The sequence below is a fragment of the Calypte anna genome, chromosome 9 (genome assembly GCF_003957555.1).
Source record: "Calypte anna isolate BGI_N300 chromosome 9, bCalAnn1_v1.p, whole genome shotgun sequence".
Lineage (NCBI taxonomy): Eukaryota > Metazoa > Chordata > Aves > Apodiformes > Trochilidae > Calypte > Calypte anna.
Window position 1 is genome coordinate 24,116,157 of NC_044255.1, and position 26,230 is coordinate 24,142,386.

The 26,230-nt window shown below is 41.1% G+C and overlaps 1 protein-coding gene across 1 annotated transcript in view; it reads right to left on the reverse strand.

Annotated features, from left to right (window-relative positions):
- Positions 1-26,230, reverse strand: part of RSRC1 (arginine and serine rich coiled-coil 1) — a 127,594-nt gene that overhangs the window by 70,031 nt on the left and 31,333 nt on the right. The gene's annotated exons all lie outside the window — the stretch shown is intronic.

A 26,230-nucleotide genomic window follows, 5' to 3' on the forward strand; every position in this document is an offset into this window, starting at 1 on the left:
TGCCACATCCAGGCTCTTTGGAAAGATCTCCAGACACGGAGAATCCACTCCTTCCCTGGGCAGCTCCCCAGCTATGGAACCAGACAGTGTCTGTATTTAGAATAGTAATTTTTCAACAAATTATTCAAATGCACCAAACCATGGGAGCAAAATCCCCAAGTGCAGCCCTGCAAAGCAGGGAGTGGAAGGAGACAGAGGACTGACTCCCTTCTCTCTCCCACTTGAGACAGGCTGTTAAAGGCATAATGCAAAGTTACACACCCAAAAAAAAGGCTAAACAGAGGACATTTTACAGCCTCTCTGGGCTGTATTTCAGACTTTGTACTGAAAGCTCCAATTTTAATTTCATAAAGCTCTCCAAAGAAGTCTGCTCCACGCTCCTGTTCTAGCTGACCCTGTAATGGAGTCATTAACTCCCCCTGTGATGGAGCAAGAGGAAAAGATGTGCCCTCCCTGCACCAAGGTTTTTTATTTTGCAGCAAGAACTTATTATTTGCATCCACCCAGTATTTAGACAGAAATCACCTCTCCCATTTCTTTCTGAGGTGCTAAATGGGCTTAAAGAACTGAACTCCTTGGGCAGCAGGTGATGTGAGGAGCTGGTGGTGTAAAGCCTGCCCTGTTAGTGGTCTGACTTCTCTGCTGTCCCTTTCCTGACTTCATCAATATTTGTGCCACTCCTTTTGGCCTGTGCTGAAAGCAGACTTAATTCAATTAAAGGTCTCAAAACTGATAAAAAAGGTCCTGAAGTGGAAAATGGGAAGAGATTATTGGCAAATGAATAAAGATTTGTATCGAACAAGCACACAGGAGTACAGCAGCCTTGTTTGTTGTTTGGTTGGGTTTTTTTTTTTAATCATTCCCTGTCTTAAGTCTTCTGGGAACAGTGAGTTTCCCTTCCCCTCATGCAGCACATCGATTTCTGAATTAGACTGCAATATTAAATAATTAATATACTTGCCATGATTGATGTTTTGCATTAGTTGAATATTAGGTTATCAATCAAAATCCACTTGGTTTAATGTAATAATATTGAAAAAGTGTCACTGGCTGTTCATCCAATTTGTAGTTGAGGCAGCACAGGCAGTAATATTGGTGTAACACAAGGCTCTAACGCAGGAAATGCAGTGGTTGAACATCCATAAGGCAAACATTATCAAACTAACCAGGACAAGGCTGAGGTTGTCCTAAATAAACCTCCAGGCACCTGTCACTTCCAATGAGAGCCTCTTCCCAGCCAGAGGCTGCCATGCATCCATCAGTGATGACAAGGAGGGAAGCCATGGCATCACTCTGTCTTTCCAGTTAAGTAATAATTAGACAAATAAGACTCCAAATAATGCTATAATTCAACAATTATGTTATGCAAAAAGCAGGCCTGCTGCTGCAGCTCAGCCTAACACATAACCTTAGATGTCTACAAAGCCATTAACAAAGTCTGCTCTAGCCATTAACACCACAAACCACTACAAATAAAAGGTAAGAGCAGGTTTGTGTTGAAATACTCCTACAAAGGAACAGTTATATTCATTTTCTATCATTATCAGGTTATCATGTCCTATCCCATTTTTACACAATACATATTTGCCTTTCAAATCATCTCCAGTGCCTCCCAGTTCATCTTTTTGTTCATGAGGCAAGTTTTATCCTTGAGTTTTTCCTTTTTTCCATCAGAGAAGCTCTGGAATTGTGTTTCCCCACTGCAGTCAAGACTTGGTGCTGTAAAATACTACTTGACATGCATATATTTTAAAATCAGACATTAAAAGGGGCAAGCAAAATACTCAGGCTAATCCAAATGTGAGCTTTTGGTAATGCCAGGGGAAAAAAAATTGCAGCTGAGCTAAATTTGACTCATGGTCATGAGGGACCTGTAACAACAAGCCAGGAATTCAATTAAGGAAGTGTAGTCAGCTTTTGGATTACTTAAAACCATGGTCAAGGTAACTAATTGAGGTAGTGTTAACTTATTAGTGCTGGTTCCTTTGGCAGTAAACTGAATTAAAATCAAAACATGCTCTAGCACTTGCTGGAAATCTTGATTTTTAACCCAGACATAGATGCATGTTCATAAAAATAAGTTCCCATGTAAAACCAACCATTAATCAAGGGAGCTGAATAATACACAATACCTTCAAAACATCCAACCTTCAGCTATTATAAAATCCCTTTGGATTACACAAATCATTTACTTTTTAATAAATTTAAAGCAGTTTCACAGAGGAACTGTAGAACTAACACTTGGGTTTGCACAGCACCCTCAGGCAGCAGCAGTGTTAACATCATCCTGTAATGCCAGGCATTTATTCTATTACTCTGAGGCTACCTAAAAACCAAGGAAACCTCAGAGATATTTTTACTTATCACTAAAATAGGCAGTTGAGCTTGTTAGGAGGTCTCTGGTACGCCCTTTAAAATGACAACAAACCCTTCTGCTCAGATCAGCAGCACCAAACTGCATCCTGGGGGGCCATTTTCTTTCCTGCAGTTTTTTTGTTAGCACCCAAATTAGGATTAGGAAAATCCTAATTAGGAAAGTCCTAATTGGGTTAGGAAACCCAAATTAGGTCAAGAATTCTAGCAAAAGGGATCCAAGAGGATGAGTGAGGCCACTGCCACCATCACAGCCACCATCCCTCCTGTCTTGTGCTCCTTCAGTGGGAGGAAACTGCCTTGACCCAACGTGGCCAAAGTGAGGAAGAGGCTGAGCAAATGCACCTGGAGTGGAGGTGACAGCTAGAGGAGAAGCAGCCAGCTACCTCTAAGCCTTTCTGTAGCTCATCTTTATTTTAGTAGAGCAGCATCTCAAACTCAAGGAGGCCTCTGCCTCATCGTTTTCTGCCTCAGAGACTCACAACCTTTCCAAAGCTAAGAGATGCTGAGCTTGTCAGTAGGCACCATAAAGAAAAAAAGAAAAAAAAAAAAAATCAAGGTAACTTTAATCAGATTCAGATAAGGAATTTATTACACTCACCTTGACTACTCAATCTAGCAGGGTTGTGAAAACTCCACACTTCTGACCAAAGCCCAGCAAACATCACCACCAATGGGTAACAATTTCCTTTCTTTTTCTCCCAGAATGTGGAAATCCCCCACCTAAACCCCTGCCAGCCTGTGCCAAGATTGTCTCTCCCAGTGGTGAGCATAGCTCATCATCTCCCAGACAGAGCTGGGCCCTGGATATTCCTGGGAAGAAGAAAATTGGGTTTCCTTGTGATTACACAGGATTTAATTCTACCCTGGGATATCCCAAGATAGAGAACTGCTCCCTCACTACTTCTCATTATATATATTTAATCTGTGCTGGATTTACTGCCCTCAGCCTTTAAGGTCTGGACAATCAGATGGAAGGTATTCCAGGTGTCCAATGGTAGAGGAGGAAGAAAACAAGGAATAGCATTTTCCCCACTGAAGCATGAAACTTCCTTTGTAACTCTTCCCTCTCGTGCCCATTTTGGAACCAGGCATCCCGTTTACACCCAGACACACACATACCCCTGCTTGAGTCCCCTCTGGCTGGGGACCCAGAACCTCCTGACCTGATCACCACTTAGTAACACATTTGTGTGAACATTTAAACCACGTTCCAGCCTGGAATAGCTTCACAGCCTCACGTTGAGCTTGCAGAACATGCCAGACATCAAGAGTAAAAGAGTCATGGCCAGATCATGCCTCTGTTCAATGCCAGAAAAAATAAAAGCCTGGTACCAGTTCCTCCCTCTTGGCACCACCCAGAGCCAAAGCACACGATTCCCTCACTCTCCTGGTGCTCTGGGTATTTGAAGTTCCTCTGTATTTGAAGGCTCTGTGTATTTGAAGTTCCTCCCTGAGCTAGCTTGAATTTCAGAGTTAGAGAGTCCTGGATGCAGTTTTTAGAGTAGGATACCCCCATCATATCCCACTGCATTTTATAGGGTTGGTATTGTTGGGTTTTCTGTAAAATTACAGGCTGGGGTTTCCAAGTTTGACTTCAGACCAGAGAAACTTCTGTCTGTAGGCTTGGAAAGACACGACCAAGACTCCATAAAGACTCCAAGACTCCAGCAGTCCCATTGTGGTTGGGGATGGTGCTGGTTCTGCTGGGTGAAGAGGTGAATTCCCCCCCACTGGTTTTGGGTGACCAACCCCACCCAACGAGTGTGTAACCTGTGAGTAAAGAACTCCAACACACATCTTGCTCCTCAACACTACCACTTAACCTCCCCCGGGTTCTAAAGCAAACCCTGAAGAGTAGGGCTGTGTTTTTGTAGCCAGAAATGGAAGTTACATCAAAGGGAGTACACAAAAGGCAAGGGGAGAAAACCATAAAAGCAGGCTGCTTCCTCCTGCCTCTTGTACAAAGATGAAGGAAAAAAACCCAAACCTTGAGTTTTTCTGAATATATTTTTGCAAATAACATAGGCAAGCTGTGCTACCAATAATGAAAGCCCAAATCTTTGCAATCTACTACTTAAGGCAAACAAAGGCTCCCAGTGCTACATGGATCCCAAAGAGAATCCCTTGACTGCTGTAATGGCTTTCAAGAGTTGTGGCTCCTTGTACCTAAAAACCTTGTTTTCTTCCATTATTGGTGATCCAACCCATCAATAAAATCACTAAAAAATAAAATAATAAAACAACACAGCAGTGCAACCCCAGCATCAGAGGGAATGGGGGAGAAGGAACACGGGGCACTAATCTGGCCATCATTCTGAGAGCACTAAGCAGCCAGAAACCCAACATAAAACATCAGTGGAGAATTTCCTTTGGCACATAAGAACTCAGCAAGATGAGCTACAACTAAACTAATCATTTTCTGCTGCTCTTTCTGATCTTTTGTGCAGAACAAACTCTCATCTAAAGAGCAAACAGCTAGGGAATTCTACACTCTGCTAGAAAAAGCATCCCTGGTATTTTCTGAAACAGTGCAGTGTTGTTTTCCTCTTACTGAACAGCAGATCCAAATGCTCTGGGAATGAAACCTGGAGTGTAAAGACTCCCAAGCTGCAGGTGCTGTGCTTGCTGCCTCCCTTGCTCCAGTCATCCAGGTATCATTTATGGTAGGAAGTTTGGGCAATTAATAATAAATTTAAACGTAACAAAGATTTCAGAAGATTGGATGAAGGTCACTTACCAAAAGGAGGAGGAAAAGCTGAAGTCACCCCCAGACAAAAGCACAGACAGAATAACTTGGAAGTGCTGAAGAACTCAGAATATAATGCAAGCTAAATTGAATCATACTAAAACCAGGGACTTCAAACAGGACACAAGGTGAAATGATTTCCATAATATGTTATCCTAGAGAGAAGAAAAAACAGTACCCAAGAGACTTCATCAAATATTCAAGAGGGGAAGAATATATATATATATATATATATATAAAACCCTGGCTCACAGAGTGAAATCCAAGATTTTCTGCAATTGAAATAAATCCTGAAATTAAACAGAGGGATGGAAAACACCCAAACCAGTGTTGATAAAATCAGTATTTTCAAATATACCCTAAAAAAAATACAATCTCTTTTCTTGGTAAGTATTCCTCAGATAACTGGAGAGCCAAAATAACTCCTCCAAAAGCTCCCCATTCTGTTTTACTGAGACTTTGGGTCAGATATGGAAATCCCATAAATTATCACAGATTTCTTTATCCTGGCTTCCAGTCCAAGCCAGGGCTCAGCTAAACCTACCAATTTGAAGGACTTTATAAACATGCAAGTTCTTCAAGTTCTGATACATGGAGTGGGGTTTGTTGGTTTTTTTCCTCCCTGGGTGTTGGCTGCTTGGTTTGCTGGGTTTTTGTCCTCCTGGTCTGTGCACATCACAAAGAGTAGAACCTTGTTAAATCAGCATTTGCATTCCCACCAAGAGAAGCAATTAAGCTGCAGGCTTTGGAATGTCACTGTCTCTGTTATCCAGATCATTTGGTGGTCTTAACAAACCAGACAACTTTGGCCCGTTTTACCTTTTTCCTGTAATATTATTTAGTAGATATTCAATTAAAACACATCCTGTAGGTGAAAGTGTATGAAAACATTTCTGTAATGGACACTGGTGGTAGGAGGAGGTGTTGCTAATTAGCCTGGAAGTACAAAACAGATTACAGAAGTAGCAAAAAGCCCAGCAGTGTAAATGCACAGAAGGCTGCACTGAATATTAAACAAAGCCCAGCAAGTTTGAATGCTGGTTACAATATCTATAGTAAAAACTCTCTGGACTAGTAAAGAGTGTTCCAGGTTAATGAGGAACATATAAAGAGTGCACAATAATTATCATACCTACCACCTTACCATCTGTGTTTGGATGACTCCAGAATATAAACAGAGTTTAGCAGCATTAAGTCAGGAACTAATTGCAGATGCATTTCTATTAGCACAAAGTTAGGCTAAATATTTAAAGCATGAGATTTTCCTCAGCTGCACACAACTGTCAGTATTGAAGAATATTAAATTTAGGCGTAAGTCAGTGAGAAAATGTAAATGTTCTAAGCACTAAAACAATTTGAGTACAATCAATTTTCCATTTTCTGAAAGCTTCTAAATCCTCCTCATTCACCCAATTACTACTGTACTTAACCTAATGAAGTTTTATTCTGCAGGAACAATGCTGTTCTTAAACAAATTTCTGAAAAAATATAAGATTAAAAACTTCTAGACAAAGCATAAACTCCTGGAGAAAAGATGCAAATAAAATTGCTATCATAATCTTTTGTTTTTTATTTGCAAGTATAAAACCGAAGAGAAACAAAAGCATGGAACATAGCATCTGTCATATCAGAATATAAAAAGATGATCCTGGCACCAAATGAAAAAGCTCTAATTCATTTGCAAATCAAGCCTGCCAGTTCTATTTCAAGCTGGCGGTAACTGTCAAGAGTTAACAAGATAATCACTTTCAATCCTGCCTTCAATGGTACATTACACTGTTATTCCATTCAATAAGGCCCTTCTTTGGGGCACTAGATGAATGGTTTTCATTTCTAACTCACACAAAAAAAGTTGCAAAAAAAAAAAAAAAAAAGGAAAAAAAAATAAAATAAAATCCATGGGGCTTAAGCAAGAAATCCCTTTATGGGCATTTATCTGCCGGCACTTGCTTTTGGGCAAAATGAGATATTTGGATACATTGGTGTCCATTCACTTCCTCTGTTCCTCCAGGCCCTCAGTCTGTTCATAGATTACAAAAAAAAAAAGGCACACAAGGAAACCTCCAGCCTGTTTCGGGGTTTTTTTGTCTGTTTTGAAACTACAGAGGCACATTAAACAAGTTCTGTAATAACGTTTTGGAAATGCTGCATGAATGCACAGCTCATCCCAGGGCAGCAACATCCAACTTGAAAGGATCCATCTTTGTCTGAAGTCATTAGAAACTGCACAGAAAATAGTAAATGCTCAGGAAAATTGTGTTGAGGGAAATAATAACATTAAATGTTTAACAGAAATAAAGTTACCAATTAAAGGCTCTTTACCTATGAAACAAGTTAATCTAGAATTTGTGTGTGGTACTTACTAATAATCTTTTTTCTAAGATTCTGTGCTATGCATTCTGTCCAAATGGATCAATATTTATAGAAGTTCATGAAGTTGTTAAGTACTTATTTGCTGGCCCCCAACTTCCTACTAATCTCTGCCAAAAAGCAAAAAAAAAAACCCCAAAAACCTTGGTGCATTTACTCATTGATCAAAATTTATTCTGTGGGACACTACTTGTGTGTTAGAATTGTGTTGAACAGATAAAAGTTTCTTCAGAGGTTCTAAGCAGAGAGATTTTCTTATAATAATAATAAAAAGAATACTGTCACAAACCCCCAAACTATACACTTGTATTTATGCAGCATCAGAACATAGACATTTCTGCTGCCTCTGCTTCCAGAAAAGAGAGTATTTAAAAAAAAAAATAAAATTAAAAGGTGACAGATTTTGGCAGTGCCTTGAAAGGGCACAAGATTTTGAATATAAATTAACAGAAAGTGAAGAAATAGAATTCAAATAGCAGGTGATGGCTTAAAACTAATCCTGTCCCCCAAAATCAGAAGAGTTTCTTTCACCTAGAAGTTTGGGATGCATTTCCTTCCAGCCTAACCAGCAGCAGTACAACAGCAGCACTGTGCCAAAAGAAATACCACCCATTAAAAAGAAACAAAGCAAAACCAAAAGAAGACCCCAAACCCCAAACCCTCTGTTCTGTAAAGCAGATACTGAGAATAAAAAGCAGAAAAATTCCTCAGGAAGGGCAGGTATTTGCTTTGTGCATTCACACCCAATTATTTCCCCAGCTCTGATGAAAGCCCAGGATGAGCCATCAGCCCCAGGACACACACAATTTAAGGCAAAAACCTAAGAAAAGGTGGTTTCACACTGCTGTTATCACTGAAGATGTGTGCAGCCCTTTGGCAGCCCTGGTGAAGTTCAGCTGAGAGCCACAAAGTGCCACTTCTCTGACATTCCACCACTTGGGACTGTATTTGATCCAATTTTAGCAGACTGAAACCTGGTGCTTTTTTAAGGCTTTTAAGGTGTCTTTTTTGGGAGACAAAAAAGTCCAATTGGTAACTGCTTTTTCACTGCTCCTCTTTGTGTCCCTGCAGTTTCAGTTCCTCACTTCAGTTTAATTCCTCTACGTGCTTTCATCTGGCCTGAAATTATCCCCCTAAGGACCATGGAGCCACACTCAGAATATACTCTAAATGTTTAAGATTTGTTTAAATGTCAGACAGGCACAGGGTTGCCTTCCTATCCAAGGTAAAGTTTTTCCTTCTCCTAAAAAAAAGCAGATTTACTTCTTTCCAGAATATTTAAGTCTCTCTCTTCAGCTACCAGCCTCTAACATTTCTGCTCAGGAGAGATTTGTGTTTCAGGTTGTATTTCATTATTAAACAGTTTGTTTCTCTTACAGCTTCATGTTCTGCTCATAAAAATAAAAACTTTTGCAAGTCTTGTTTCTGCAGAACTGCCACTGAGCACATGCTGAGAGCAGGAGGAGCTCAGAAGATTCTCCAGCAGAATCCTGATGTGAGGGAGAAGCCCCACAGCATAATTATTTTTAATGGTACAATTTTCATCCTCCTCACTATTTCCTCAGCCTCAATTCATCTTAACCTACGTGATTTAAGGTTTTGTACATGTTATCCAACAGTTTGCTGTTGCTATGTTACAGAGAGCATCACAAAAATCCCTTTATTTTAAGCAGAAGACTCACAGATCCTTCTAAGGAGCTGTTTTGTTAAAGCCCAGATGAATTTTGAAAATATACTTAATATGAAAAAGATTTCTCTGAAGTCTGATGTATCTCCTACTAACAATTTCCACATTGGGCTGTGTTGCAAGACCAACTTATAAAACTTAAAAGTTAGTGCTTAAGTTGTTCAAGTTGGTGGGAAATTAGTTCCTTGGCCACAGAGAAAGGGAAAGAAAAATAGAAAAAAAAAATTAAAAATTGAGATTGCAGATCTCAAACATATCTGACCAAACCCAAGCCTAATAGACAGTGACAAAAATAACCTGACAATGCTTTAAACAGCTTAAAAAAACCAAAACTATCTAAACAAAAACAGCTGATACAAGGTCAAGAGCTTGGAGATCTCTACAAGGGTCTCATTTACAGCAGTTCCCTCTTCAGCACCTTTGGTTTTACAGCATTCAGGCTAAACCCACGTTAGTTACCTGCATGCTAACAACCCCCCAAAGACTGTCAAAGCACCTGTAAAAGGAGCAGAACTTGAAGTGGATCTTGATGGTAACATTTCAGTATTTAATAATGAGGACCTTCAGAGTCATTAAAAAAAATCTCTCATATTCAGATCTAGTCACAGTGGATTTGTACCTAACACAGTTACATGGAGACTGGGGAGAAGGTAATTTCCTTAAATTACCTGACAAGGTTAAACTTCTCTTAATTCCAAGAGCAAATCACTCCCTGCTAATCCAACAGCAGCACAGCCAACTAAGACGAACAGGCCTGTACCTTGCTTATTTGTTATTTCTTTCTCAAGCATTTCTAACAGCCTCTGACTACACAATTTATTATTTGAGAACATTAATCAGTGCTAACATTTCTTTGGGTCTTGTGCTTCTTACACATCTGCTTCTCAGAGAGAAACTTTACAAGCCACAGAGGGACTCAGGACACTGCTATGCTGAAAACACCAATACTGTCTAGAACTTCATGTCTAAAGCATAAAACTGAAAAGATCTGCAATTTACAGTAAATTACAGCGCTTTTTTTTGTAGAAATTTTTACATCTTAACAAAACCCCACTGAATAATGCTGGCTAAACACTTTGGGTTGCACCAAAGCCTCCTTAAGGCATCACACTCCTCGTATGTTCCTGCATCACAAAGTCTCCGGGCCTTCTCACATCACATCAGGCATCTTACTTTCCAAAATGCTTGTTTTCATTAATATGCTTTTAACATTTTACTACCATGAAAGGCTAACATCATCTATTTCATTTGGCATTTATCATTCCCAGCAGATCACAAGGTCTCCAGTGAAAACAGAGACCAGTGCTGGCTTTGCGAGAGAGCGAACTGCTGAGAAGTGGCCAAAGTCTAGACCAGAAATCTTGGTAGGTCTTTTGTATTTTGGCATTCCTTCAGTGAAATTAAAATAATTAGTACTGCACACTACTGATTCACCACCAAGTGGACCAAAATTAGATGACAAAAAATATAAAGCATGTCTCATTCTACAGCCAAGAGTTCCCTCAAAGGTTATTTTTCTAATTCGAAGCCAAGAGATTCCTGAAAATAAGGAGTGCCCTAAACATGGCAGGCTCCAAGGAAACTTGGATTTTGGGCAATTTGGAGCTAAGAGATTAAAACCAACACTTCCTATTGTACCTGCAAATATACGAGGTCAAGTGAAACATCCTACAAAAGCAACTTCTGAACAAGCAAGCAGCCAGATCCTTCAACAGCAGCAGTTCCTGGAGGACCCACAGACCAGGCAGGAAGACCTGGAAATGAGGATGATCAGGCTGAGGAAGCACTTCTGGTGGAAATTACTTCTAACCTGCAAAAAAATCACTGAATATCCAACAACCAGCAGCTCAGGTGACAAATCTAACCAACAGCCTGGAGCCACACATCACAAAACAAGGGTGATGACAAAGCATACTTTGGGTTCTCAGCAGAACTGTGCTCTCTTCTTCTTTGGGGAAATAAAACATAGCTTTGTCCAAAAAAATCTACCTTAATACCTGTATTTTTAGCTGTTCAGTTCACCCTGTTCCCATCCTTTAAGACAGGAGACACACTGAACCTACACAGAGCTTCCTCTGGATGGACACAAGACAACAAACTGCAGAGTGGGAATTATTTTATCTGACCACATCCCCCTCCAGCACTCACCTGCCTGGCTCAGGAAGGACATTCTGAGCCATCAGTCTGATGCTCTAAGACAAGCCAAAAACTGGTCTGTTTACATTAAAATGCTAATCTCTGCAGCAAAGTGGGGCAGACAGCTCAGGGGGGTAGCTCAACCACCCCAGAGTTAGCTGCCCTTGCATGTGAATCAAGCTCTTATCTGGGTCCAAAGGGACGGGGGGAAATCAGGATATTGGCTCTTTTCCTCAACTTCCAATTTTTGCTGAAAGTTGTAATCTCAATATATAGAATTATTATGTCCTGCAAGAAGGTGCCAGGGACCACTATCCCCAGAAACTGGAACTGTTCCAAGCAACCAAACATCCATGTGACAATGGTCAGGATGGAGTGGAAGGGATAAGCCACCTACTTAACTTTGTGTTCAAGCAAGATATTGGGAAGTTATGGGAATATTTGCTCAGAATCATTTTCAGACACTCAGAACAGCTCAGGATGCTTCTCTAAAAACATAAGCAAAATATATATATACGTTTGAAATATATACACATATATGTCCTTCCTCTGGTCCTTGTGTCAAGGTCACCTGCAAGGTTAGTTACCCCTCTTTGGATAGGGAAGTGTCATGCCAGTACCAACAACTACAGGAAACAGAGAAAACTGGAAGAATCAACAGAAAAACCTTTTACCCACATGCAACAGAAGGAAAAATGGTTCAGTTAGCCATGCAAATTTTTTTGCCTAGCATAGAAAGAAATACAGCATAACCAACAGCTCAGGTAAATAAAAATGTTTAGGCTCTACGAGGTGAGTGAAACTGCTTCAAGTATGGAGAAAAAGTTGCAAACTCTGCCTGATATCTGGGATTTAAGATGGACCCTTTCTCCTGTACATCTGTCATGACAGAAGTTGCACAAAGCAATGGAAAAATATCAGTAAAATGTCCAATCTTTGTACATACACCATAGCTCAGCACTTACATCTTGGTGTATTACAAAAGCCCCCCCAGAATTAAAGTTTTCTCAACTTAAAAGCTTTTCCTTTTGCCCATCCTGTGCATGGCACTTGTGTCATTCATCAGGAGAGCAGGAACAAGGAAGGCTGAAATTAGCACTCTCTAGAGCATCTATCCCCTTGCAGGATGTCAGCAGATGTGACTGCTGAATGACAAAAAGCCAAATGCTGAGGAATATTTGAGGATGCTATAATAGCCCAGCAGCAGGTAGATTTATTTTCTTTAAATTAAAACATAGACCCCAAAGTTAGAGCCAAGGGAATTCACTATCTCTTAAATGTGGAATTGATCTGAATGCAATTACTTTACTCTTTTTAGCTCCATTTGACTTTGAACTAAACATCAATTATTGCACAAACATAATACTGCAAGATCTGTTAACTCCAATACTGATTTTTCCATAAAAGATCTAAAGCAAATTTATTGGCCTTCATTTAATGGCTTTCAGCAGTCCCAGATCCCACACCTGAAAGCTCAAACTTCATTTTCTGATGGTCACTTAAACCCTTAATTCTCACGCTAAAACTCTCTCTCAGCCTCAGTTTTAAACCCCTTAAATTAGCAAACAAGACCCCACATAATATATGCTGTAAGCATAGGTCTCCTCTGAAAAGCTGGGACCTTCAGCTGCAGTACAAGCCATTGAGCCAGGGCCAATGGAAGCTAATTTGAATAATCAATATGACAACCTTATTTTTCTAATGCAAACAGGATTGATACAGTAAGGTGTCTCACTGCCACATCACAGTCATGGCCTCTTTTAACCCCTAATTAGATTGAGGAGATTATCCCTGCTCTTCCTTACAAGTGTACAGCCCGGATAAGAGATGACAAAAGCTATCTGCCACTTGCTCAGCCTTTGCAGACTGCAGGTTATCCAGGGAGATACAGGGGAAGATCAGCAAACAATTGTTATTCATATCATCTCCAGTTTTCAGATAGTCACAGTTTGCCATCCATGCTCAGTGCAAATAGCCCAGAGCATTAGGTAAATGCAAAAAGCTTAAGAACATCAGGGTTACACAGATGGAAATTCAAGGTGATGTTGGGGAATTATGGCTCATTCAAATTGGTGAGCACAAAGGGAACTATCTAGCAATGATTTTTCTTCCTCAGATCAGAACCATCGAGTTTTGTGTCTGTTGTTTGTCTGGAACACTGAGTATTTTACATGGCTGTTTTTTAAAAAAGAAAAAAAAAAATCAAACTTGGAAAGAGCAATCCCAATAGAATTACATAGCTAAACAAAGTCCTAACAGACAGAGAAGATCTATTACAGAAATGTAATCACATTTCATTTACAAGAACTCTTATCTCAAGCACTTAAACATAAAATTTAAACAGTTTTCCATTTTATTGTACTCAGTATTTGAGCTAATAAGATATAAAAAGTATAATCATGTTAGCAACATTTCTATTGCATTACATAAACACAGCACTAGATTAAAGGCAGACCAGGAAAAAGCAAGCATGATGTTGCATCTAAAGCTAAACACTTTATTTCTGCTGGCAGAAATAAGTATCACTGGGATCATGTGTGAAAATGGCCACGCTAAAATTAGACCATATGTTCACAAAATGCCTGTTCCCATACTGATTTTAAATAAAAAAAAAAGTATTTCCATACATATTATCCATCTGTGAACGTGTTCAGCTTGATTTTGTAACCCAAAAAGTGTTCCTCTCTAGCATGCCTTTGCCAGCAGCTTTGTGATTAGAGAACTGGATGGGTCATTTACCCAATTCCAGGTACAACCCACTCATGATTGGAGTAAATTGTCCAGAATTGTTTCAAAAGCATCTGGACAGCACTTTGAAAATCACTGGAAGTTAATGTAGTGTATACCCTGTGATTAAACACCCCTTATCTGCAATATTCCAGATAAAGCAGAGTACAATGCCACCCCTGCACTGCTCCTTTGGGATCTATTCCCATGGGAAAACCAGAGCTGCCATCCCCAGCCTTCTCCTTGGGCACCCCACCAAGAAACCAACAACCTGACACCAAAAACACCTACAGGAGACAAGATTTATCCTGGATTTTCAGCTCTGCACTAAGGGGTGCATTGTCACTAGTATTTATACCCTTGTAATTTTAGTAACTTTACTTAAATTCATTTTATTAACTTTATTAAAGGCCCAAGATGTGGCCACCTTGAAAGCCTTCCTGGTCCAAGTGGCAATGTAGAGACTAAGGATGTGTGCTTCCTACCTACAGCCCTGACATTGCTCTTCCTCTCTAAAGAGAAAGTCTCACAATTTCTTTACATCTTTTTGTGCAATGTACTCCACGTTTCAGCAGCCTTTTGAAAATGCAAACCCGTATCTGGCTGCTGCTACTTTAAAAATAACTGCAAAGCTTTCAGTGCCAAAGATATAAATTAGAGGGGAGCATATTAAAAGAAAATCAGTAGTTTTGTACTCAGGTTATTTGAGCTTTTGAGAAATTTTTAATGGAGAATTTTATTTTAACTTAATTCCATCAAATTCTCAAGAACTTGCAGAAAAAATACATTTGGGGGAACTCATCCCCTCAACTCCATCTGTCCTCCTGTCCAATGGCTTTATGGAATTCTGTTTCAAACCTTCAGATTCAAAATATATTCTCTTAATTGAAAATAGATTATCAGCAGGTGAGGCACACCTTGGACTGGACAGCCTGACCCCCTCCAGGAATGTCTGCAGACACAGAGGGTGCCTCCATTCAGCAATGCAGATTTATCACTCACTTTTAATTCTTAGTGACAGTGTTTGACTCTTTGGATGGGACTAGTGATGATTTTCTGTTAAATTCTGGGAAATTAAAAACCTAGGAAACTTTGTCAGCAAAAAGTTTCTGTCTTGTAAGGAAGGTGAGAAGAACAACCTAAAAATAAAGGGTTTCCATCACTCAGAGGATGCACAGAGGATAATTTCCACAGCTGGTAACCACAAGTAAATGCAATTTGAAGCATTTAACATCTAAACATTTAATGTCAATTCACTGAGTTCTTACAGCCTGAATGTTAAAAAGACACAGAAATAAGCTACTTACAGACACCCAAGAATACAACCAGGATGGAACAAACCTCCTCTTCCCTGTGCTGCTTCCCCTCCTCTCTGGATCATCCCTGCCACTCAGAAGAAGTGAAAGCCAAACTGCACTGCAAGGAAAAGCATCCCAACAGCCAGAGCTTAAATGCAGCTCAAATGCCAGCCCAGCCTTGGACAGCTTGGGAAGGGGAAAGAGTTGGTGGGAAGAGCTCAAGCTTAAAGCTCTTGACATTCTGCAACGTGGAACACTGGAAGTAGTGCTTCAGTGGTTTTCTTTTTCCTTAAAATTCTACATTGTGCTTTAATCTGTATTTTATTGAAAATAAGCAAGCAAAACCCCCAGTGCTTCCAATTAATATCAGTTATTTCTCAAGAGGAGAGAGCTATTTGCTAACCTTTAAAGTTAATGGAAGGAGCTTTCCACAAGCTCTGGGGCCTAAAAGTTGTTTTGCTCTTTTAAAGAAATTAACTGGTGGATTTTAATCTCTCATCCTCCTTTACACAAAACACATCCTGACCTTTCAAATAAGATTTACTGTCTCCATACAAGCCCCTACCTTCTCCTCCATCACCATGCTCCTGACTTATTGAGGACTTCCCAGAAATTAACTCCCAATGGAAACTGATTCTGCAACATCATCTAAAGTTTTATACAGAAGTTGTGCCATTTTTAAGCAGCTTTTAACATGGTCAAGAAGTGAATGTTTTTATTTTCATGTGAGAATTCCTAAAAAAAAAATAAATAGGTCAATTATAGAGTAGCACACAGCTGAACCTCCATGACTGGCTGACAGCTCAGCAAGTCTGTGTCTGCTGGGGTACAAAACCAAAATGAAGAATAAAACATCCAGGTTCTTTTCCAGGTGATTGCTCAGATTCCTCCTTAGCCAGTTACTGTCAGCAGATGATCCATAGTCTAAATACTATTAGGGGCTAACAACTACTTACTATCAAAATTTAATAATATAAAAAACTGTTTAAAAAATTAAAAAATCAGGTCCCCTCTCCTGTTGTAGCTCAGCCTCCCTGGCAGCCTCAGGATGCCTGCAGACATGCACAAATCCTGCACTACTCCAGCCCCTGGGTGCCCAGCCCATGGATTTGGGATTTGCAGAGCCTCTCACCAGCATCCTCTCCAAGCAAACCCTCTCCTTCCATGGCTCCCAAAAGAGGAGAGAATTTCTGGACAAGAAAAGGGGGAAATAAAAAGGCAAAGGGCAGAGATGTGTATGAAGCCTTCTCTGTGCTCCTGCCTGTTCAGAGATCTGGGCAGCATTCCCCATCACACTCTGCTGAACATTCCCAGAAATCTGCATTTCTTCCCTGTTTTTCAAAGCACAAAGTGATGCCCACCTGACAAGTATCAATGAGAAAAAACCCTTCTCCCTCTTTGACACAGCATGATCCCATTAAGCAGCCTCAAAAGATTCTGATTTGAGCAGCCAAGTCAGACCTTCCTGATCAATTCCTTAATCCACTTTCAGAGAATGGACTGATCCTGCTTTTTCTATTTCAGCCCAGGAAAAAAAAATCGTTCCCAACATAATTCACCATTAAATGGGCCTTGTCCTACAAGAACTTCAGCTGCTGGAAGCAGATGAGGAGCAAATCAGACTCCAGGAGGATCACCAGCACATCTGACATGCTTCCCCCTGGGTTTTGCTTTTCTGCCCTGGAAAAGTCACCCCAAGCATTTGCCAGTCGTGTCCTTCATGGATCTTTGAAGGTGTTGCTTTTAACACTATAAATCATGGGAAAATTGATGCCTGAAGTGGAATTGATTCCCAGACTTTTCCTCCAGAGAAACTTCAATTCATTAGGTTGCCAGGATCTACAAAAAAAAGGGAATAAAACCAACATGATCCTGCAGGAATGTTGTCACGCTAAAACGGGACACAGGCTGGAGACACTGCACCCCATCATCTGGCTGATTCTGCTACACAACTTAAGTTGGTTTATTCCAAAATTGGCTAAAGTGCTGTGAGCAGAGATGAGAAATGATGATGTGCACCTGCTATACTCTCTCTTATGGAAATCAGACTCAGAAATTCAGAAAATACACTAAAAAAATGGAAGATCTGGGTTGGGCAGTCTTGTCCATGGGAAGAGCTGTTACTATTACCACATTAATGTTTCCAGTTTGGTTCTTGCTTCATTTAACAATTTAGATCACTTCACTTAACACTTCTCAGATTCATTTATAATTCCAAACAACAGCAAAAAGGCCCAAGAGCAGATTGGTCTGAGAAATGCTGCTTTGAAAACGAAGATGTTCTTCCTGCCCTTCCTAATCAAAAGGAACAGATGTTTTAGAATGGCAGGGAAGTTCAATTGCAGGAAAAAACCCAATATCCAAAAAACCCCAAGGTGAAACACAGAGTTCCATACTTTAACATTAAATTTAAATTATCCTTTACACCAGCAATGGGTTTTTTCAGTTGCCTCTTATTTGCTTGCTCAGAGGAGGCAGATTCTGCTGGGTTTGCTTTGGCTTTTCCCAACATGCTTGCAAGGGAGTCCTCTGCCTCAGCATCCCAGCACCAAGAGGCTGGGTCCATGGTTAGGTGATTACTGTATCTCTGCAGTTCAGTATCTGCAGGGTGTCTGAATGCCACTCCAACTCCTTAAACCCAGTAAAGAGATTACAGCTCACACTAACTGGATTTTCACAGCTCCGTATCACTCAGTTTGGATTCCTCCTGCCCAGATTAAGAGAGGCCAGTAAAACAATAGTCAGCTGCTCTCCAAGTGCAAGGTGTCCTGGTAAAAAAAAAAAAAAAGGAAGGAAAAAAAAACCCTACATGTTTACATTCAGGGTGGGTGTGTTTGTACAAGTGAAGCACTTTCTGAAATAACTCTGTATTTAAGGAATTATTCAATGTAAAAACCCAAGATAATGCAAATTATATAGTTATAAAAGGACAATCATGGTGGCTGGCAGTTTTAAGGACCAGATAGTTTTCAAATTTTTAAACAGCTTAAAAGAATGTGTGTCTTTGAAGATACTGCCTGCAAATGCATTCCAAAACCTATTTCTGTAAATATGGAGAAATGTAATTCCCTCAATATAAGTACATGAATTTAGCAGGGAAGCTCATTTAACAAGCATCCCTAACTGATTGTCTGAACTGCAGAACTTGAGCACAAAATGTGTATTTTGGTTCTTAGTACAAAAAGTCAATGAAAATGAAATAATTCTCCTGTGGGTGAAAACTGTTTTCTAGATTTGGTGGTTCCCTGACAGAGATGTGCTCCCCCACTTACCCCATGGACCCACACTGGGTTTACAGCTGCCTGGCAGTGAGGAAAAGCAACCACCCCACGTGCTGCTGTCCCAGTTCACAGCCCAGTAAATAAATGGCCATCCCTTTTAGTCTTAAAAAGGGATTTTTAGCAAACAAAGGCCACGACAGTTCAGATGATGACAGCAACAACCCCAAGTCAAAGGCAGGTGACCCTTGAGCTGCATATGGACATCTCTGTCCTTTTGGGGGGACAGAGGAACTTGTCCTCATTTGGCCTTTCAGCTGCTTCCTTCCAGTTTCCAGCACCTGAATATTTTGGGTGAGCAAAGCCAATCAACTCATTTTTTCAGCATCCTAAAAACTTTATCAGCACCCTGCATCCCGGGGGGAGCAATGGATCCCTCTCTGGAGCAGCCAGATGGGAAGCACTCCAAACTACTCAATTCCTGTTCCATCAGAAGAGAAGCACTCTGAAAAGTCAAGTTAGGAAATCTACCTGCAAACAACAGGTCTGGAAGGGCCACCATGAGGACAAAAGGACTTCTTCAGTCACCTGTGGATCTGGACCCTGCCTGCAGTAACCACCAGCAGGTGCCACACTTCAAAAATTCTGTTTTAAGTCTGATCTTTATGACAGCAACATTTAATCAGTTATAAAGCTATGAGAAAGGGCTGAGTGTGTCCTATCTGTACATTCCTAGTTCAGAAGCCTGTAAGAGAATTCCTGGGGTGGCATGAAAATCTCCAGCATGGGTGTGAGGATGAGCAGGCTTCCTGACAAATCCAGCACCTAATTCCATGGGTTCCATTCCCAGGTGTGCAGCAGCCCTCACTCACATCCACGGGCTCACTGCCTTTTGCCACACAGTCCTCCAGGAAAAGAACTTTTCCTCTTTTCCTCCAGGAAAAGAACTGCTTCAACCCACTGCTACAAGATCAACCATGACTACAAGATTTACCAACATGAGTCTACTTCTGCATTTAAAAGAGACCAAAGAGTGCCAGGGCATCTCTCTGCAAGATCTGCCCCCATTTTCCTTTCTCCTTGAGACTCTTGCTTCAGGAGTCACAAAACAATAAAATTTGGAAGTTTAAGAATTTTTTCTTTAAATGGTAAAGAATACTGATCTTTGCTCTACAGCTAACTCTAAAAGCAGCAGAGGTCACAACACCTTTTATTATTGCAGCTCTGAAGTGTAGTGACAAAAACGGTGCCAACCAAGTGCAGGCACACCAACTTATCCTTCAGAGCTTTATATGCTTGTCAGGTTTGAGGAAGAAGTTGTATAAAGACAAGAAAATTTAAATTATTGCTTTCCAGTGTGATGCCTCAGACTGCAATTCTTTCTGGGATAGAAAAGTGCAGTCCTTTTACCTTGAATTAAAACCTACAGCATAAACAAGGAGTTCTTCCATACAGGACTGGAAAACAGGGATAGGTAAGGTAGGGATCTGAAATACTACTACCTTTTTGTCACCTTCTCCAAATCTTACTCAATTTCTATTGGGGCAGGGAAAAAAATAATAATACAAAGTAATCTTGTTGGTTTTTATAAAGAAAGGGAAATGTCTTCCATAGGGTCAAATCTCCAGTTCAAAATGACAAAATAATCAAGTGCAGAAGCTTTCCCTACCATAAGTTACACTGCACTTCACAGTTGTACATGAATTACCAAACCCAAACGTTTTAAGCCCAAAAAGCCTGAACCCCACCCACTGGCCAGCTGGATCCTGTTAGCTTTTGATCATACCAGAATTTCACTGTGCTTCCAGTTTAATTATGTTTCCCAGTTTTCTCTTCATGCAGGTTTCTGACACAGAGCACCAGAGCTAGGAAGCACTGATCCTTCTTTACCAGGAACCTGGTCTGGGGGCAGCATCAGGGCACATCCCTCCCATCCTGTCTGCTCCTCATAGAATCATAGAATTGGCTGGGTTGGAAGGGACCTCAGAGATCACTGAGTCCAACCCTTGATCCACTCCCCCCGTGGTTCCCAGCCCATGGCACTCAGTGCCACATCCAGGCTCTTTGGAAAGATCTCCAGACACGGAGAATCCACTACTTCCCTGGGCAGCCCATTCCAATGCCTGATCACCCTCTCCAGAAAGAAATTCTTTCTCATCTCCAACCTAAACCTCCCCTGGTACAACTTAAGACTGTGCCCTCTTGTCTTGCTGAGAGTTGCCTGGGAAAAGAGCCCAACCCCCCCCTGGCTCCAACCTCCTTTCAGGGAGTTGCAGAGAGTGATGAGGTCTCCCCTGAGCCTCCTCTTCTCCAGGCTGAACAGCCCCAGCTCCCTCAGCCTCTCCTCATAGGGCCTGTGCTCGAGTCCCTTCACCAGCCTGGTTGCCCTCCTTTGGACCTGCTCCAGGACCTCGATATCCTTACTGAACTGAGGGGCCCAGAACTGGACACAGGACTCGAGGTGTGGCCTCCCCAGGGCTGAGCACAGGGACAGAAAATGCCCTCTTCCCTCACCAGGACAATCCAAGGATTCCACAAGATCCTGGGAAGCCCCCTCCTTAGGAAGGCAAAGCAACTGTCACAGATACCTCAGGTCACATAAAGGGGCTCAACTTGTCATAAAATTTTAGAAGCTTTTTATCTGCTGGTCTCCAAGAAGCTACCAAAATCAATGGGTGTAGCCAACCAGGACTAGAAGGCATCTGAAAACTTGATTGTAACAACCTTGCAGCAGCGTGACTGGAGCTGTTATAAAGGCCTCATAATTTAGTCCAGACACTGGAAATAAAACCCCTTGGATTAAGAGTTTTTCCCCTCTGACAAAAGAACAAAGAAAATTCTACTTTAAGTACTCAGACTGTTTTCCTACATAGGGCTGAAGTGGTTTGGTTTCAGCACTCCAAATGCATTTAATTTTAAACAGGTTTTAAAGAAGTTCTACAATTTTTCTACAAATTACTGTGTTTAATCCAGCCATATACATGGCTACAGAGTTTACTCTTCTGGAGGAGGGCATTGTCACAAGTGCCACTGTTCATCCCAACCTCCACCAGGGTCTGTCACAGTTTTATTCAAGGCACCCACTCTGGGATGTGTATTACTCCACAACAAAAACATGATCAAGGTTGAAACATGGCATCCAAGGTTTCAGCCCAGAAGCAAGCCTTATTTATTGTGTTTTGAATGAAAACTTGCAAAAGAAGTATGCTATTTTTTTTCTGTTGGACCCTTAAGATACAAACCAGACACAATGTACTATTGCTGTATGATCCTTGTAAGGCCCTTCAGAGTCAAGAACACCAAATAATTAAAAATAACTCATCAATTAGAGAACCAGGAGCAGTGCAAATTAAACAACCACTGCAGCACCCTGAACATCAATTTGTATTTGCCCATTTCTGCTCCTTGATAAATGTATTTTGTCATGTGAGGTTTCAAAGTAAAGGTTTAGAGAGACAAAATCAGTGTCCGTGTGACACAATCCCATTTGGAAGTGAATAGAGATGATTGAGCACAAATACCTTAGGCCAACAACTACAGAGATTATGTTTGGGAAGCAGCATGTGCATAATTGGATCAGATAAACACCAACATTTCACAGATTTGGAGAGCCCCCCCTTGTCACCACGGACACTGATAAGCTACTCAGCCTCCTTCTTCTCCAACCGATGAAGAGAAGCACGGTGGCCCCAGAGGAACTGTTCCCAACCAGGATTTAAACCTGATGATTGTTAGACCTGATGAAGATTTCACATCCTTAAAAAGTGAACCATCATTCTCCTCTGACACCACTTGGTCTAAAAGGCAGACAATTATTTTCCCCAGGCAACTCTGCTGCTGGTGTAGCCTTAAGCTGTCACGGCGACTGCGGCTCTCGGATGAAGCACAAAGATTTATGGCAATTTTATGCAGAAAAAGTTTCCCAGGTTAAACAAATTTGAGAGTTATTTACTTACTTATTAACATCCAAGCTTGCCACAGCTCTGCAGCATCAGGCACCACCAAGCCATGCCAGAGCCATCTCTCCTTCCAATCAAACACTCACCCTACGCCACTGGTGAAAGGCAACAAGATCTCTTTACAACACCTCGTCTTTTTCAATAAATTTTGCATGAAAACATGTTACCCAAGCACAAAGTTGCCTGCTGTCACACTGGAAGTATGATAAATGTTTAATGAAAACAACACCACACAGCTTGGTGTCAGACAACAGCTATCACACAGCCCTGCTTTGATCTGAACAGACACTTAAAAGGAGTTCTGAGCGTGCTTTGCACCACAGAACTCTATAACCTATATGCAAATAGGGGGGAAATTACCATAAATGACTTCCTAGTGGAAAGAAGGAAAAAAAATAAAAAATATTCAGCTCCAGGAGTGCCTGACTGCTGCCAAACTCGGAGAGGTCCAATATTCCCAATTTACCTCCAATGTCTTCTGCTAAGCAGTGCAAAGCTCATTGCTGAGCACCCCAGAAGCAGCCACAGAACCCCCTGGGAGGCTGCCAGGGCTCAGCCCAGAAAAGAAAATTCTGCTTAAATGCCACTGAAAAAGCTCCCCTGGACAGAAGGACCTCAGCAAATATCTAAAGAGCCAGTGTGGGGAATTAAAAAGGAAAAAGGAAAGCAATGTTGGGAAAAAATAACTCTTTGGCTCCATAACGTGTCAAAATACTTAAGAAGCTGGGAAGTCACTGATGTAAAAGGGTATCAGCAGCCTCATTAAGCATCAGGAATTAAGATGGTGCTTGGGTTTGATTCATGGCACAGCACTTCTTTTTTTCATAAAAACTGGAAAACTGCTCTTAATTTATTCCATTAAAAATTGTCAAAAACACTTTAAAAAGCAATCCAAAACTCTGCTACTAAGAAAGGGTGAAACCCATAAATCTAGCAGAACTTATTCACAACTAGCAAGTTTTTAGTAGGCTTTTTCAACAATTAACCACAATCCTTATGATAGCATGTCTCAGAATGCCAGAGCTTCCACATTTTTACACTAATCAAGACTTTAAACATCAAAATTCAACAGCACACATATACAGGTCAATGAAAATATGCACACAAGTTGTTTTAAAACAAAAAAAAAAAACCCAAATAAAATACAAATGTAATGCTTTAATTAGCAAAAAAGTTAGTGGGAAAGTATTGTAGTGGCATAAGTATGCATTTAAGTGCATGAATATTATAAACCACTTCAGTTTTGAAGATTCTGACAGCAGAAGATCCCCAGCATCCCAAAGCTGTTGGTCTAAACGTGGGATTTGGGAAAGAGTTCCATCAGGCAGGAGTTTCACCTGGCACTCTGACCTAGTCCTCAAGCCATGATTTAACACAACTACGTACCACTGCTTTTAGCAAGACTTTTTTATACTTTGGTATAAAATATATATAGTATAAAAATAAAGTATAAATATACTTTATACCTTTTTAGCCTTAGCATTTAATACCAGCTGAGAAGATGATGTTAGGAACAGTTCCTTATGCTGATACCAGCAAAGCAGTACAGAAAATCTCACTGCAAACATGAGACAAAACTGCAGCACTAATCCCCCTGTCAAATGAGCCACCCTGTAACACTTAAAAAACCATCTCACCATCTACAGTGCAGAAAGGGATCTGGGAGTCTGGATTGCCAGGAAGCTGAAGAGGAGCCAGCAGTGTGCCCAGGTGGCCAAGAAGGCCAATGGCATCCTGGGCTGGCTCAGGAACAGCGTGGCCAGCAGGTCCAGGGAAGGGATTCTGCCCCTGTGCTCAGCCCTGGGGAGGCCACAGCTTGAGTCCTGTGTCCAGTTCTGGGCCCCTCAGGAAGTTCAGGAAGGAGATGGAGGTGCTGGAGCAGGTCCAGAGAAGAGCAAGGAGGCTGTGAAGGGATCCAGCAGAATTGCTGTGAGGAAGGGCTGAGGGAGCTGGGGGTGTTGAGGCTGGAGAAGAGGAGGCTCAGGGGAGACCTCATCACTCTCTGCAACTCCCTGAAAGGAGGTTGGAGCCAGGGGGGGGGTTGGGCTCTTTTCCCAGGCAACTCTCAGCAAGACAAGAGGGCACAAAGGGTCTCAAGTTGTGCCAGGGGAGGTTTAGGTTGGAGATGAGAAAGAATTTCTTTCTGGAGAGGGTGATCAGGCATTGGAATGGGCTGCCCAGGGAAGTAGTGGATTCTCCGTGTCTGGAGCTATTTCCAAAGAGCCTGGATGTGGCACTGAGTGCCATGGGCTGGGAACCACGGGGGGAGTGGATCAAGGCTTGGACTTGATGAGCTCTGAGCTCCCTTCCAACCCAGCCACTTCTATGATTCTATGATTCTATGATTTTTAAAAGGTCACTACTGCCCCAGACTGAGGCTGTAGCCCAGCTAATCCTGTAGCAGCAATTCACCCATCATACAATAAAGAACATGTTACTTTTCAGCACATTTGTCTCTAGAAATTAATGGGATTCAGCTTCACCAAGCAACCAACAAGATTTTTTTTTAAAGTCAGCCTGAGAGGACAAAGTACATCATTATACCTCCAGGAGGACTGTCACTGATTTTCCCATACTCAACCCAAACCACACAGCAAGGGTCTGCTCTGAGAACTCCAACTCCCTTCTTGGGAAGCCACTGGAAATTAAACCCAACCTGTCTCATTTCTTTGATGCACAGACAAGGTTTTTTCCTTTTTAATTCAGTGACCTATTCAGATCAGTGTTAACCATTTTTTGTTGTAGCCCTGAGTACAAACTCACATAAGACTCATTTTTGCCAGGGGAAAAAAAAAAATGAAGCCAAGAGAAGAGACACAGGAAACAGGACAGCCAAATATAGGACCTGATAAACTACTTTGGTGGAACAATGAGCACTAAAGTTTTGCTTTTTCTTTCAAATAAACAAAAATTTAATAAAAGAAAATCACTAGACTAAAGCTAGTTGGTAAGAACTAGACACCAAATGTCTACTACACATTATAAAGCTTAGCAGTGAAACTGATAATGCATCACAAAATGGACATTGCTCCTTATTTTGTCCATGTTATTTTATTTACCAGTAGACAGATTATCTCTGAAAATTATAAAGCTGTGGCAACACCTTCATAGAGCACTTGTCAGGTACAAAGCTTCATGAGAACAACCAAGCCAAGCATGAGTGTGCTAATTGCAAAGTAAAAGCACCAGGGAGGTTCAGGCCCAAAGAATAAAGCAGAGCACAGCACTCCTGCAGTCCTGGGGCAGAAGAAGAGACCAATATTGGGATTGCAAACCCAGAAATGTGATGTTAAACTTGGCCTGGGACTGGGGAGGAACAGAAAAGGCTGCAAAGCCAAGCAAGTGCTTTTACTTTGGAACTGCTGGCAACAGCTCTTCAGAAAAAAACATGCCATTTATTGAGTATTTTTTTAATATCCTTCCAGGCAATAAAACTCTTTCTCCTACATATTCCAGCAGAAACACAAAACAAAAAAGGAGGAGGGGGACAGAGTTCCAGCAACTACTGTGAGATAGGAGAGCAAAGCAGCAAAAGCAAACTGGTTTGAGCTGAGATTCCTTGCAAAATTGCACTTCTTTTTCAGCACAGGAAACAGTTTCAGAATAGGAACTAGTTGAGAACACTTCTTGTTACCTGCTGGTCACCAGCTTTATTCTGCAAAGAGTTTCCACTGGAAATCAAAGAATCCTGACAACCTAAAGGATGGATCCTT